The sequence below is a fragment of the Callospermophilus lateralis genome, chromosome X (genome assembly GCF_048772815.1).
Source record: "Callospermophilus lateralis isolate mCalLat2 chromosome X, mCalLat2.hap1, whole genome shotgun sequence".
Classification (NCBI taxonomy): domain Eukaryota; kingdom Metazoa; phylum Chordata; class Mammalia; order Rodentia; family Sciuridae; genus Callospermophilus; species Callospermophilus lateralis.
In genome coordinates this window covers 68,900,798-68,915,582 of record NC_135325.1, presented here as the reverse complement: position 1 = coordinate 68,915,582, position 14,785 = coordinate 68,900,798, and positions in this window count along the sequence as shown.

Here is a 14,785-nt window from a genome sequence, read left to right as displayed (position 1 = left end):
TTTCAGCTCTGGGCATTTATTTTTTCTTTTTTTTAAATGGTGAAATACACATGATGGGCTGGGGATGTGGCTCAAGCGGTAACACGCTCGCCTGGCATGCGTGCAGCCCAGGTTCGATCCTCAGCACCACATACAAACTAAGATGTTGTGTCCGCCGAAAACTAAAAAAAAATAAAATAAATATTAAAATTCTCTCTCTCTCTCTCTCTCTCAAAAAAAAAAAAGAAATACACATGGAAGTGTATATAAAGCATATATATGCACTTTAAAAATAATTTTAAGGAATGAACTTAGAAAACTTGGAATGGAACCACCATTTGACCCAGCTATCCCACTCCTTGGTCCATACCCAAAGGACTTAAAATCATCATGCTATAGTAACACAGCCTCATCAGTGTTTATAGCAGCTCAATTCACAATAGCTAAACTGTGGAACCAACCTAGATGTCTTTCAATATATGAATGGATAAAGAAACTGTGGTGTACATACACACTGGAATATTATTCAGCATGAAAAGAGAATAAAATTATGACATTTGAAGGTATATGGATGGAGTTGGAGAATATCATGCTAAGCAAAGTAAGTCAATCCCAAAACACCAAAGGCTGAATGTTCTCTCTGATAAGTGGATGCTGATCCATAATGGGGGGGGGGCATGGGAAAATTGAGGAACTTTGGTAAAGGGGAGGGAGGGGAGGGGAGGAGTATGGGGTCAGGAAAGATGGTGGAATGATTTGGTCATTATTATCCAAAGTACATGTGTGAAGACACGAATTGGTGTGAATATGCTTTTATTACCCTAGGTACATGTATGACTGCACACATGGTGTGATGCTACGTTGTGTACAACCAGAGAAATGAAAATTTTACTGCAATTGTATACAATGAATCAAAATGCATTCTGCTGTCATATATACCTAATTAAAATTAATTAATTAATTTTTAAAAATAATTTTAAAGAATGAATATTTATGTTCTCACCACCAGGTTTTCCAGGGTTTTAAAGATCCCAGTGTGAGCTCGGTGTAGTGGTGCACACCTGTTATCCCAGCTACTAGGAAGGCTGAGGCAGGAGGAGCCAGCCTCAGTAACTTAGCAATGCCCTAAGCAACTTGGAGAGACCCTGCCTCAGAAAAATAAAGAGGGCTGGGGGTTTTCTCAGTGGTTAAGCACCCCTGGGTTCAATCCTTTGTGAAAGAAAAAATGAGAGAGAGAGAGAGAAAGATAGATCAATGTGTTCCTCTTCTTTGCCTCTCCCTCCCCCATCAGAAGCAACCTAAACTTTGAGTTAATCATTCCCTTGCTTTTCTTTATAGTTTTACTAGCTATAAACACATCTTTAGACAATACTGTTTAATTTTTCCTGTTTTGAACTTTTTGTAAGTGGAATTCCACTTAACAAAAATGTTTGTATGTTTGTGATTTGTTTCTTTCACCGTTCCTTTTTTGAGATTCATACATGTTGGCACATGCAGTTGCAGTTCATTTACATGCTATTTAAAATGTCACTGAATGAATATACCTTAATTTATTTATTCATTCTACTACTGAAAGGTATGACGATGGAATAATGTTGATTGAATGACACATTTGTGATATAGTTTGTCTAAGGTATATACCTAGGGGTGGAATTCTCAGGTCCTGAGATTTGCACATGTGCAACTTTATCACATAATGCCAAAGTCTGTTCCAAAGTGTTCACATAAATGAACAATGAGTTTTGGATGAGAGTTGCACTTCCTGCACATGTTTACCAACACTTGGTATTTTCTAGATTGTATTAGTTTTATTTACTTTTTACTTTTTTGTTGTAGATATACACAATACCTTTATTTATTTATTTATTTTTCTCTGGTGCTGAGGACAGAACCCAGTGCCTCACACATGCTAAGCAAGAGCTCTACCACCAAGCTACAAGCCCAGCCCAAGATCTTATTAGTTTTATAGCAAGCCTAAATACTATTTTATTATTATTTTAAATTGCATTTCCCTGATTACGAATGGGTATCTTTCATTTCAACTACTGGCCATTTAAATTTTTTCTTTTAATAAATGCCTTTCTAGTTTATGACCTTTATTTCTATTGGTCTAGTCCATAAACTAGAAAAGGGACTTATTAAAAGAGAAAACATGGGCTGGGTTTATGGCTCAGTGGCAGAGCGCTTGCCTAGCACATGTGAGGCACTGGGTTCGATCCTCAGCACTACATAAAAATAAATAAAAGTATTGTGTCTATCTACAACTAAAAAATTTATTTAAAAAGAGACAACATAACCTTTAGTGGTTATTTTTATGACTTTTCTTTTCACTTTTAATACTATTGTAATAAATGGAAGTTCTTAGTTTTAATATACTCTGATTACCAATATTTTTCTTTATCTATGACATATACTTTGTGTCTTGTTTCAGAAATTCATTACTATCCAGAGATCAAGATAGTGTCTTATATTTTATTCTAATTTTTTTATTTTTGATTTTTCACATTTATGTTTTGAATTCACCTGGGTTTTTTATGTATGATGTGAAAGTTTCAATGTACTATTTTTCACATGGAAAAACTAATCATCTCAGCACTATTTTTGAAAAGTACACTTTCTTCATTAATGTAAAATGTCATTTCTATCACATATCCAATGTCCACATACATGTAATCTTATTTTTGAGCTCTCTTTTCAGTTCTCTCGTGCCACTGCCTTTGTTCATATTAATTACTATGGTTTTAAAAAAAGTCTTAACATCTGAATCAACATATTTTCCCATCTTGCTCTTTGAGAGTTCCTTGGATATTCTTGGCTTTTTGTTCTTTCCTGTAATTTTAATTCCTAAATACTGTGTATATTTTTATGCAATTTTAAATCCTATATTTTTACTTTAATTGGGCTGTTATATAAAGATGCAACTGGTTTTTATATATTGATTTTTGTTTCCAGCAACATTTCTAACTCATTTGTCAATTCTAACAATATTTCTATATTTAAACTTTAGGATTTTCTATAACCACAGTCATAGTTTTGGCTCTAATCACGGTTTTCTTCCTTCCCTATTCTTCCACTTTTTATTTGTTTTTCTTGGGTTACTGGGTTGCTGGATTCAGTATAAAGTCTAGTACAATGTTGAACAAAGACAGTAATAGTGATCCCTTATCTAATTCTCAGTCTCAAAGAGGATTCTTTCTTCTACCTTTAAGTAGAATGTTACTGTGTGGGTTTGTGTAGATACCCAACTACAAATTCTTACTTTACTTTGTGTTAATCACAAAAGAGAATATCAAAAAAATAAAATAAATCATAGCATATTTTTAACAATTTTATTACAGTACAATTTATATTCCATAAATTTCTTTCATTGTAAAAGTACAGCTCAATGTACAACACATTTTGGATTTATTTTTAAAAGCTGAAAAATCCCTTTAATATCACAAACCCTATAAAATAACATTTCATTAGCTACCTAACACACCTACAGCATAGTGTCACACAATCCTGAATGAAATTGACACAGCAAGTGATAGGAGCATTTCTGGAAGCCATTCTTACACTAAAGTAGCTAGAAATCAGTTAACTATACAAAGAAGTGTCAGAGAACCACACAGGGTATATTCTCCTAAACCCAAACTAAATGTACCACCAACGCAACTTCCTTCAGCTGTCTTCTGAAATGCTTGTGACCATTCCAGGATCACTAGATGTGAAGGGAAGTGTAACAGGGAATTTAGAGTGGAAAGAGGCAGTCATTTTAACCACTTGTCATGAAAACATCTTACTTTTGAAAATTTTATTAAAACACATGTTATGGCAAAGACCATACCTTTTAAAAGAAACTAAAGTTTTTCTGTGGGAGGGTGACCAGGATGGTATAGTGATTTAAAAGCATCTATATTAGAAAGAGTTAAATATTTGGGAGAATTTGACCTGGAGAAAAGATTTGTCATGGACAAATGACAAATCATGGACACTTTCTCAGAGGTTTAGATTGTGTTGTATGTGGACCCAAGGAATCTACTTAAGAATTGAGGCTCTACAATATCAAGCCCATTCAAACAGAAGCATGGGAAGAAGAAGGCATCTATGACCAAACTCTCAGGTTCCATTGGGGAGGTAATGGCCAGCCAAAACAATTCACTTAGCCAACCCAGCAGTTTTACCAAATTCCACAAGCTCAGGAATAATAAGAGAAGAGTCTTTGTGAAGAAAGGACTGAACCATCCTGGTCAAAATCTGCTGATACACCATCTACTTTCTCTGCAGATTAAGATGCAGCCATGGTGGATATTTTGATTTAGAAAGAAAAAGCAGATTTTTAGGGGAGAAAACTTCAGCCTATAAAGAATGGGGGAAAATACTGAGTTAAATGATACAACTAACTTTTACAAGTGAAAGGAAGATTTTTTTTCTTCTGCCATTAATAAAACCATTGTGCTATTATATAAAAAAATAACAGATGCTCTAAAGTAACACATTTTGTTCAATATAAAACAATTTTCTAAAACAGATGTTCAAAGAAGTAAAGATAGGGACTTTCCTCTTACTGGAGATGTCCAAGGAAAAATGGACAATCCCTTGCTAGCTGTTTTAGAGTAGAAATATCATCACCAAATGGACAGTTAATTAAATATCTTTTAAGTATACTCCAACCTTGAGATCCTGTAATTCATAAGAGAATGACATATAATCCAGATGAAACTTTATATTTTATCTAAAGGATTATAAATACCATGTTGAAATGGATCTTTATGTCTGTGGATAGGGGCCCCCATTCCCAATATCAGAGTACTAGAAAGTCAATTGATAAGATGGTGAGCATGGAATTTGAACTAAGACAATCAGATGATCATAATGGAAAACTGCTACTAAGTGACTTCAGCAGGATCAGTTGAGCCTTTTCAACATAAGATTATACCAGTTACTTCAAATAAAATATTCATGCCTCAAATATAGACACACCAAAATGTTTTACTGTCAACTCTCTTTTGTTAAATTCTGTAAGAATTGCTTTCCTTCTGTTAGCTTCAGACATATAATAGTCTCCCTCCACCCTGTGTTGTTTCACCTGACTGTCTTAGTGTTTGCATTTCCCAGGTTTATAGATTATTTGACATTGATTAAATTTGAGGTTGACTGCTTCCTGGAGATATCTAGGGAGTATTTAAATGTCATCAGTAACTTATCCACAGTCATAACATAGGCTGCAGTATTTTTTGAAAGACTTCCTATAGACGGTTGATCCCACCCATGGTAGATGAATTCTTGTAAGTTGTAAACAAAGAGCCCTTCCCTGACTTACCTGTCCTATCTTCTTCCTGATCACTTGTCTTGGTTGTCATTTGTCCTAAACTTACCTTTGCAGTTACAATTCTTGTACACCTCTTCCAGGAATTAATATGTAACAGATGGTATTGAATTACTTTTCAGTTTAAACATATGTTTAAGACACCAAAAACAATTCTTTTAAAAACTTTAAAGGAATTTGATAGATGGAATTTTTTAAAGAAAATTTTAAGTAGTCATGATGTAAAAAAAGTGGTATTTCAATGTACTTATTTTATTGTTCAATTGGAATTCATAGAAGATGGTGTCGGGAAGACATTTTTTTTTCCTTTTAGATCTTAGAGCCTTTAAAGGTATTAATGTGGCCTTGATCACAGTTTCCAAAGTGAAACATCTCATAAAATAATAGTGATTAATGCATGCGGTATCATTTAAAATCAATTATTTTCAGTATCATCAAACTAGCCAGTCTTAAAGACAACACAATATGATGGAGCTGGGTTTGGCCTCCAGCTCCCCACTTCTTACTAATGCTGCCTTGGAAAAGTCTAACTCTTCTAGATTTCAGTTCCTTCATCTGTAACTTAGTGTACTGGATGGATAAAATATCCAAATAACAACCTATATTTTCATTGGTTCTTTTTGGTTATACATGACAGCAGAATCTATTTTGATGTAATTATACAAGCATGGAATATATCTCCCTCTAGCTAGAGTCCCATTCTTATGTATGTACACGGTGGTGGAATTCATTGTGTAGTTTTCATATATAAACATGGGGAAATTATGTCAGATTCATTTCACTGTCTTTCTTTTATTTACCCCCTCCCTTCTCTCCATTCCCCATTGTTTAACCTACTGCAATTCTATTCTTCCCCACACTGACCCCCTTACTGTGGTTTAGCTTCCATATATCAGAGAAAACATTAGACCTTAGGATTTGAAGGACTGGATTATTTCAGTAAGCAAAATATTCTCCAGATCCATCCATTGCTGGCAAATGTCATAAAGTCATTCTTCTACATCACTGTAGTATGCTAGGTTTTAAATCCTTTAGGTATAGAACAAGGAGTGGGATAGCTGGGTCAAATGGTGGTTCCATTCCAAGTTTTTTGAGGAATCTCCATAGTGTTTCCAGAGTGATTTGACCAATTTGCAGTCCCACCAGCAATGTATGAGTGAATCTTTTCCCCCACATCCTTGCCAATATTGACCTATATTGACAGGCAGAAGTCAGAGTGGTTGTAATGAAGAGGTAGTGAGGCAGTATGGTATAGTGGTAACATTCATCTTCTATGAATTTGAATTTAAAATAATTATAAACAATAAAATAAGTACAATAAAATACAACTTTTTTCCTAATTTTTAACATGGCAAAGGGGAATGAAGATCAGAAACAGATTCCGGAACCATTCTACCTAGGTTTGAAGTCTGCCTCATTATACTTACCTGCAAAATAAGTTGTTGTGGTAATTAAATAAGTTAAAACATGTACAGCAAATAGAGCAGTACCTGACATATAAAAAGCACTCCATAGCTGTTTGCTGTGATGATGATGATAATGATGGTAATCTCTGCAAAAATATAAGCAGAGGAGCTGGATTCAGTGGCACTTGTCTGTAATTCCATCCACTCAGGAGGTTGAGGCATGAGAATCGCAAATTCCAAAACAGCCCCACCAACTTAGTGAGGCCCTATCTCAAAATTCAAAAACAAAAAGTTTTAGGATGTGGTCCAGTGGTAGAGCACCCCTAAATTCAATTCCCAGAACAACAACAATAATAATAATAATAGGAAGAAGAAAAAGAACAAGAAGAGGAACCAAACCCAATGTTACTCTTTTACAGTTGAAAAAAGAAACAGAAACCATAGGTCAGAGACCATAGGGAGCTGGGGTTGTGGCTCAATGGTAGAGCACTTGCCTAGCATGTGTGAGGCCCTGAGTTCAATTCTCAGCACTGCATATAAATAAATAAAAAATAAAGATCCATCAATAGCTAATATATATATATATATATATTTTTTTAAGAGAGACCATAATTACATAAGCTGTAAGATTATGGAATTTTCGTCATTCTCTTAAATCTGTCGATCACTTGTTTTCTCCAGAGTTTAGTAGATAAATCTTAAAAGAGTTTGTGTGTTTGGCTTCAATGGCAACCAAGAAAGTGTGCAGGTGGATAAACTGTCTCATTCTGAAGCTAGGCTTGGACAGTTGCTAAAAGGAGAGAAAACAGGTTGTGCCCTGTAGCTGGAAAGAATATAGAACATGGGAAGTGGCCCTAGACTTGGAAAGGGGCCTGTGGACTCAGTAGTAGAAATATACATGTGGTTCTGTCTTTCCTACTTCCCTCACAGAGCTGTGTTAAGCATCAAATGAGCTAACGTGTACAACAGTGCTTTTTAAACTGCTAAGTGTTACAGACAAATCATTTAAATAGCACTGAGTACTTTCAGGTTACAACTCCTACATTGAAAATCTGCACTCAAAAGTGTGTATGTAAAGCTGGACATGGTGGCACACTCCTGTAATCCTAATGACTCAGAAGGCTGAAGCAGAAGGATTGCAAGTTCGAGGCCAGACTCAGCAAACTAGCAAGGCCCTGAGCAACTTCGTGAGAATCTATCTCAAAATATAAATAAATAAATAAATAAATAAATAAATAAATAGTGGTAAAGTGCCCCTGGGTTCAATCCCCAGTACCCCCCTGGAAAAGTGTGTATATAAGACTTATTTAGCCCCAAAACAAAATTCAGGTCTCGCCTCTTGCCCCCCAGTATGGAGGATCAAACCCAGGGCCTTTCTCATGTTAAGCAAGTGCTCTATAACCAAACTGTATCCCCAACCCTTTTTTATCCCCGGTGGACACAACATCTTTATTTTATTTTTATGTGGTACTGAGGATCGAACCCAGCACCCTGTGCATGCCAGGCGAGCACGTTACCGCTTGAGCCACATCCCCAGCCCCAGCCCCAACCCTTTTAATAGTTTATTTTGAGACAGAGTCTCCCTAAGTTGTCCAGGTTGCCCTTGAACTTGTGATCCTCCTGTTTCAGCCTCTAGAGTAACTGAAATCACAGGTGTGGGCCACCATGCCCTGCTGGTCTCACCCATTCTAATTGATTGAGCAAGTTCCACCTCTTCCAGGAAGCTTTCTCTGACCATCTCAGTAATCATACCACACCCTCTTCTAATTTTCATAGCAAGAGTTCCTCTTAGCTCTTCTGCAGCCTTTGAAATCTTCTGTTATTTACCTTTTTCTGAATGAGTCCTTTATCATCCACATTGCCCCTTAAGACAGAACACAAAGCTCTCTATGTACATTAGTTGTTCAATAAACATTTGACACGTTGTGGTGTGGTAAGCAGAACTATGTTTCTCCCAAAATGTCCACATCCTAAATCCTGGAACCTGTAATAATGTGACCTTTGGCAAAAGGGAATATAGGTTGCAGGTGGAATTAGGGTGAGTAATCAGCTGTCCTCAAACTAGGGAGCTTATTGTGGGTTATATGAATGGACCTAACATAATCACAAGAATCTTGAAAAAATAAAAAAGGGAGGCAGGAAAGGTCAGAGTAATGTGAAATCAGAACACAACCTGCTGGTGCTGACTCTGAAGATAGAGAAAGGAATCCAGGAGCCAAGGAATATAGGTATTCTCTAAAAACTGGAAAAGGAAAGGATATTGATTCTCCCCTAGAACCTCCAGGAAGAAATACAGCCCGCCAACACCTTGAGTTTACCCCCAGTGAAATCCATTACAGACATCGGACATCCAGAATTGTAAGAAAATAAATTTATGTCATTTTGAGTCACCAATTTTGTAGTAATTTGTTATAGGAGCAATAGAAAACTAATACAGGTGATAAGAAAGGACTTTGCTGCAACCATATTTACTGCCTCCAAACTTCTGGCTTCATCTGGGACAGTAGACAAAGCTGCAATTTGACAGAGCTGAAGACTGATAATCTACAATCTCTACTATGAACATGCTTGAAAATCAGGATGTATTAAATTATGGGCCTTTTAAATAAGGAGATGCAACTACTTTTTAAAAACATTTCCCTTGTAATTCAGTCCCCTCCTCTAATTTCCTTCCCTTCTCTCTCCCCCCTGTTCACTTCCCTCTACTCTACTGATCTTTCTTCTATTTACTTATAGTTTTTTTTTAAACTAGCATCTTGTGGATGTACATGATGGTGAGATTCACTGTGGTATATTCATATATCATAGGAAAGTTAGGTCAGATTCATTCCACTGTCTTTCCATATCCCATCCCTCCTGCATTCCCTTCCTTCCCCTTTGTCTACTCCACTGATTTTTCTTCTATTTTTTTATCTCCCACTTTTTTTATTAGCTTCCACATATCAGAGAAAACATTCAACCTTTGACTTTTTGGGACTAATAGTGGGATTCATTATGCTACGTTCATAAATACACATAATTTGCTCCATCTCCTTCCCAATGCCTTTTCTTTCCCTCCTCTTTTCCTTCTCCAGCATCCATTTGCTCTACTGATCTCCCTTCTTTTGTTATTATTATTAATTAGTGAATTATCATTATATATATATATATATATATATATATATATACACACATACACACACACACACACACACACACACACACACACACAAACTGGTTTGGAGCTCTTCACCATGGGTCATTAGGTCTCTTGATTAAACAAAAAACAAAAACAAAACAAAACAAAAAAAAAACAGAAGAATTGTGCTATGCATAGAGAGGAGGTGCCCTGAAACTCAGGAAAGACTTGGAATAGGGAAGAGGAAAAAGAATCACTGGATGGATTAGGGAAAAGGGCTCCAGGTGCTCTAGGGCTCACTCCTAGAATGCCATCCTCACACCTATTAAATGTAGTAAGAGAAGACTCATGTTAAAGGACAACAGCTGTACCCAGGACCCCTACTTCCTGGTCCTCCAATATGCACATGAACAAAAACATGGCTATTCTGCTTCAGCTCTTTATGAGTTAATCATTCTGTGGGAGGGAGCAAAGCCTGGACTTTGATAAGATTTTATTGTGGTAAAATACACATAAAATACATCATTTTTATCATTTAAAAGTGTACAATTTGTGATATGTAGTACATTCACAATACTGTGCATTTATTGCCAGTATCTGCTTGTAAAACAATTTCATCAACATGAATGGAAAACCCATACCCATCAAGAAATTGGTCCCTTACAAGCTTGGTGGTACACAACTATAATGTCAGTGGCTTGGGAGGCGGAGGTGGGAGGATCACCAAGTTCAAAGCCAGCCTCAACAACTTAATGAGGCCCTAAGCAACTCAACAAGACCCTGTCTCTAAATAACAGACAAAAAGGGCTGGGGATGTGACTCAGTGGTTAAGTGCCCCTGAGTTCAATCCCTGGTGGAAGGAAGGAAGGAAGGAAGGAAGGAAGGAAGGAAGGAAGGAAGGAAGGAAGGAAGGAAGGAAGGAAGGAAAAGAAAAGATATCACTCCCCATTCCCACCTCCCTAGCAACTGTTTTTAGCTTTCTGGTCTTAATGGATTTGTCCATTCTGGGCATTTCATGTAAATGGAATCATATAATATATAATCACATATGACCTTTTATGTCTGGTTTCTTTCCTTTAGCATTAGGTATTCAGGGTTCATCCATGTTGTAGCATGTATCAGAACTTCCTTTTCTATGATGAATAATATTACTTTCTATGGATATACCAAATTTTGTTTATTCGTCCATTTATGGCACATTTGGGGTCTTCCATTTATTAACTATTATGAATAGTTCTGCTATTAACATTTATACATGTTTTTGTTGGAATACTTTTTTCAGTTCTTTTGGGTATATACCTAGGAGTGAAATTGATAGGTTATATGGTAATTCTGTTTAATTTATTGAGGATATGCCAAACCATTTTCCATAGTGGTTGCACCACTTTATTTACAAAAAGATTTTGCTCTATCACTAACCACCTAGCCCATGCAGATGTATTTCTACAATAACAACAAATGCCCATTGTTGGGGGCGATACTCCTCCTTAGGTCTCTTTGCTCCTAAAAATCTTGATGGCTATGCCAAGAAATGCAAGGCCCTAAACCACTTTTTACTCAAGCCATTTCTCAAGTTCAATTTTCAGTTATCAGCCTTGAGAGATGAGGTAATATCTCCACACAAACAGTGGGCTTGCTTCTGCTTGCTATAAATCAGTGAATCCCTCAAGCTGAGTGTATCTCTGCCACAAAGCAAAAATATTCTGTGTGTAGCATCCACCTGGCCCTCCTTTACCCTGAGGACATCTCCCCTGTGGGATTTGAAAGGCAGGAGAAACCAGTTCAAATCAACTTGAAGTTCATGCTACTTGCTCTGCTATGGGTAATAGATTCCTTAATCTTTGACCCAGGAGTCTTATGTCTTTGCCAGGACTCATGACACAAGTAGTTTCACTTCCTAGCTTAAAAGTAAGGTACTTAAACTAAAAAGTTTTTTCTCAGCAAGAGAATAAGAGAGGTAAATAGGGAGCCTACATCCTGGGAACAAATTTTTACTCCTCACACTTCAGATAGAGCCCTAATATCTAGAGTATACAAAGAACTCAAAAAATTAAACAATAAGATAACAAATAACCCAATCAACAAATGGGCCAAGGACCTGAACAGACACTTCTCAGAGGAGGACATACAATCAATCAACAAGTACATGAAAAAATGCTCACCATCTCTAGCAGTCAGAGAAATGCAAATCAAAACCACCCTAAGATACCATCTCACTCCAGTAAGATTAGCAGCCATTAGGAAGGCAAACAACAGCAAGTGCTGGTGAGGATGTGGGGAAAAGGGTACTCTTGTACATTGCTGGTGGGACTGCAAATTGGTGCGGCCAATTTGGAAAGCAGTATGGAGATTCCTGGGAAAGCTGGGAATGGAACCACCATTTAACCCAGCTATTGCCCTTCTCAGACTATTCCCTGAGGACTTTAAAAGAGTGTACTATAGGGATACTGCTACATTGATGTTCATAGCAGCACAATTCACAATAGGTAGACTGTGGAACCAACCTAGATGCTCTTCAATAGATGAATGGATAAAAAAATGTGGCATTTATACACAATGGAGTATTACTCTGCACTAAAAAATGGCAAAATCATGGAATTTGCAGGGAAATGGATGGCACTAGAGCAGATTATGCTAAGTGAAGCTAGCCAATCCCTAAAAAACAAATGCCAAATGTCGTCTTTGATATAAGGAGAGCAACTAAGAACAGAGTAGGGAGGAAGAGCCTGAGAAGAAGATCACCATTAAACAGGGATGAGAGGGGGGAGGGAAAGAGAGAGAGAAGGGAAATTGCGTGGTAAAGGAAGGAGACCCTCATTGCTATACAAAATTACATATAAGAGGAAGTGAGGGGAAAGGGGATAAAAAACAAGAGAGAGAAATGAATTACAGTAGATGGGGTAGAGAGAGAAGATGGGAGGGGAGGGGAGGGGAAGGGGGATAGTAGAGGATAGGAAGGGCAACAGAATACAACAGACACTAGTATGGCAGTATGTAAAAATGTGGATGTGTAACCGATGTGAATCTGCAATATGTATATGGGGTAAAAATGGGAGTTCATAATCTGCTTGAATTAAATGTATGAAATATGATATGTCAAGAGCTTTGTAATGTTTTGAACAACTAATAATAATAATAAAATAAATAAATATTTTTTAAAAGTAAGGTAGAAACCCCAGACCCTTCAGTTCTTAATACTTATAAGTCTTCAATACCTATCAGGGTTGTGAAGATGAGCTTCCACATCTGTTCTAGAGGGGCTTGAGAACTAAGCAAGCTTAAATGCCAGGACTGGGACATAGCAATATGGTCTTTAAAAATGTCTTTCCAGACAGGCATGGTGGTTCATGCTTGTAATCCCAGCAGTTCAGGAGACTGAAGCGGGAAGATGGCGAGTTTAAAGCTAGCCTCAGCAACAGTGAGGTGCTAAGCAACTCAGTGAGACCCTGTCTGTAAATAAAATACAATAAAAGGGCTGTAGATGTGCCTCAGTGGTTAAGTGCCCCAGGGTCCAATAGCCAGTACTCACCCCTCAAAAAATGTGTTTTCATGAATAGTTATTTGATTATCTACAATTTATTTTTCTGTACAATTATTAATAATATCTTGTTTTATTACCTAACATTGCAAATGGTACTTTTAATTTCATTTTTTGTCAACTACATAGGATTTTATTGATATATATACTTTATTTCTAGGAACCTAGTTCAATTTTCCTCTATTTTAGGGGGTGGTGCATACCAACTATAGAACCACATCCCCAGCACTATTTTGTATTTTATTTAGAGACAGGGTCTCACTTGTTGCTCAGTACCTCACTTTTGCTGAGGCTGCCTTTGAACTTGTGATCCTCCTGCATCAGCCTCATGAGCCACTGGGATTACTATGTGTTCACCACATGCTCAATACTCAATTCTCCTTATAGCTTAACTGAACTTTCTTTTGAAGTGTACAATATGAAAATTAACTGAAGTCCATGGTCATTTTGTTAAAAATAATTATTAATGCAGACTACACAATATATTTTTTAAGTTTATGAAGCAAAACATAAGAAGTCCTAGGTGATAAAAAGTAGGGGATCTAACAAACTATGCTATATGATCTTTTGATGACTTGAATTTTTCATAGAGAATTGAATTTTACATTGAATAAATATTAGATTATTAATAAATTATTTAATAAATAAACAAATAACTATTGGATACCTGTTCCATACAAACTGTGAAGAAGTCAAACATGAATACAACATAGACTTTTTATTTGGGGAGCTCACAGTACACAGCAGGAGGGATGCAATGATCTCTAATGTTCTCTTTCTACAGAAGCCACTGGTTTTATGTCCACCATTCAGTTATCCCTTTAGGATTCAGTGTTTTTTCCTTTATTGTTATTTGTTTGCTCCCCTATGACTCCAAAAACAGAAACCAACTCAACATAATACAAGAAAAAATGGGGCATATTTTGAGGTGGATTTCCTCTCTCCTTTCTATGGATTCCTTTCCCTCTCTTCTCTATATATTTTTTCTGTTCCTTCACCATCTTGCTTTTTCCTGACCCCTACTTGACTTCATGGCATCCTTTTACTTTCAGCTCTAGTGCTGACAAGCTCTGTCTCTCTTCCTTAACTCCTGATTGTTACCTTATGGTGGTGAAGGGGTGAGGAGTTGTTCTTCTGTCCAGGAGAGAGAGAGGGAAGTAATTCATCAACCCATTCTTATATTTTCATACAGCACATGTCCAGAGAGAAAGGAAGCTAGGAGAGGTCAATTTGAAGGTGAGGCAAAACCATAAAGATCTGTAACAGATGCATCTGGCAAAAAAGGTAGTTAGAATAGGGTGCTGCAGCAGAGCACTCTGAAAAACAGCAGAAGAAGAGTGAGTTGGGTATTGGGAAATGGACTGGAGTCAAAGTAAGTGCCTAAAGGGGGAAGAGTAAAGACCCATTTGATTCACCCCAGTTCTCTCCCCAGA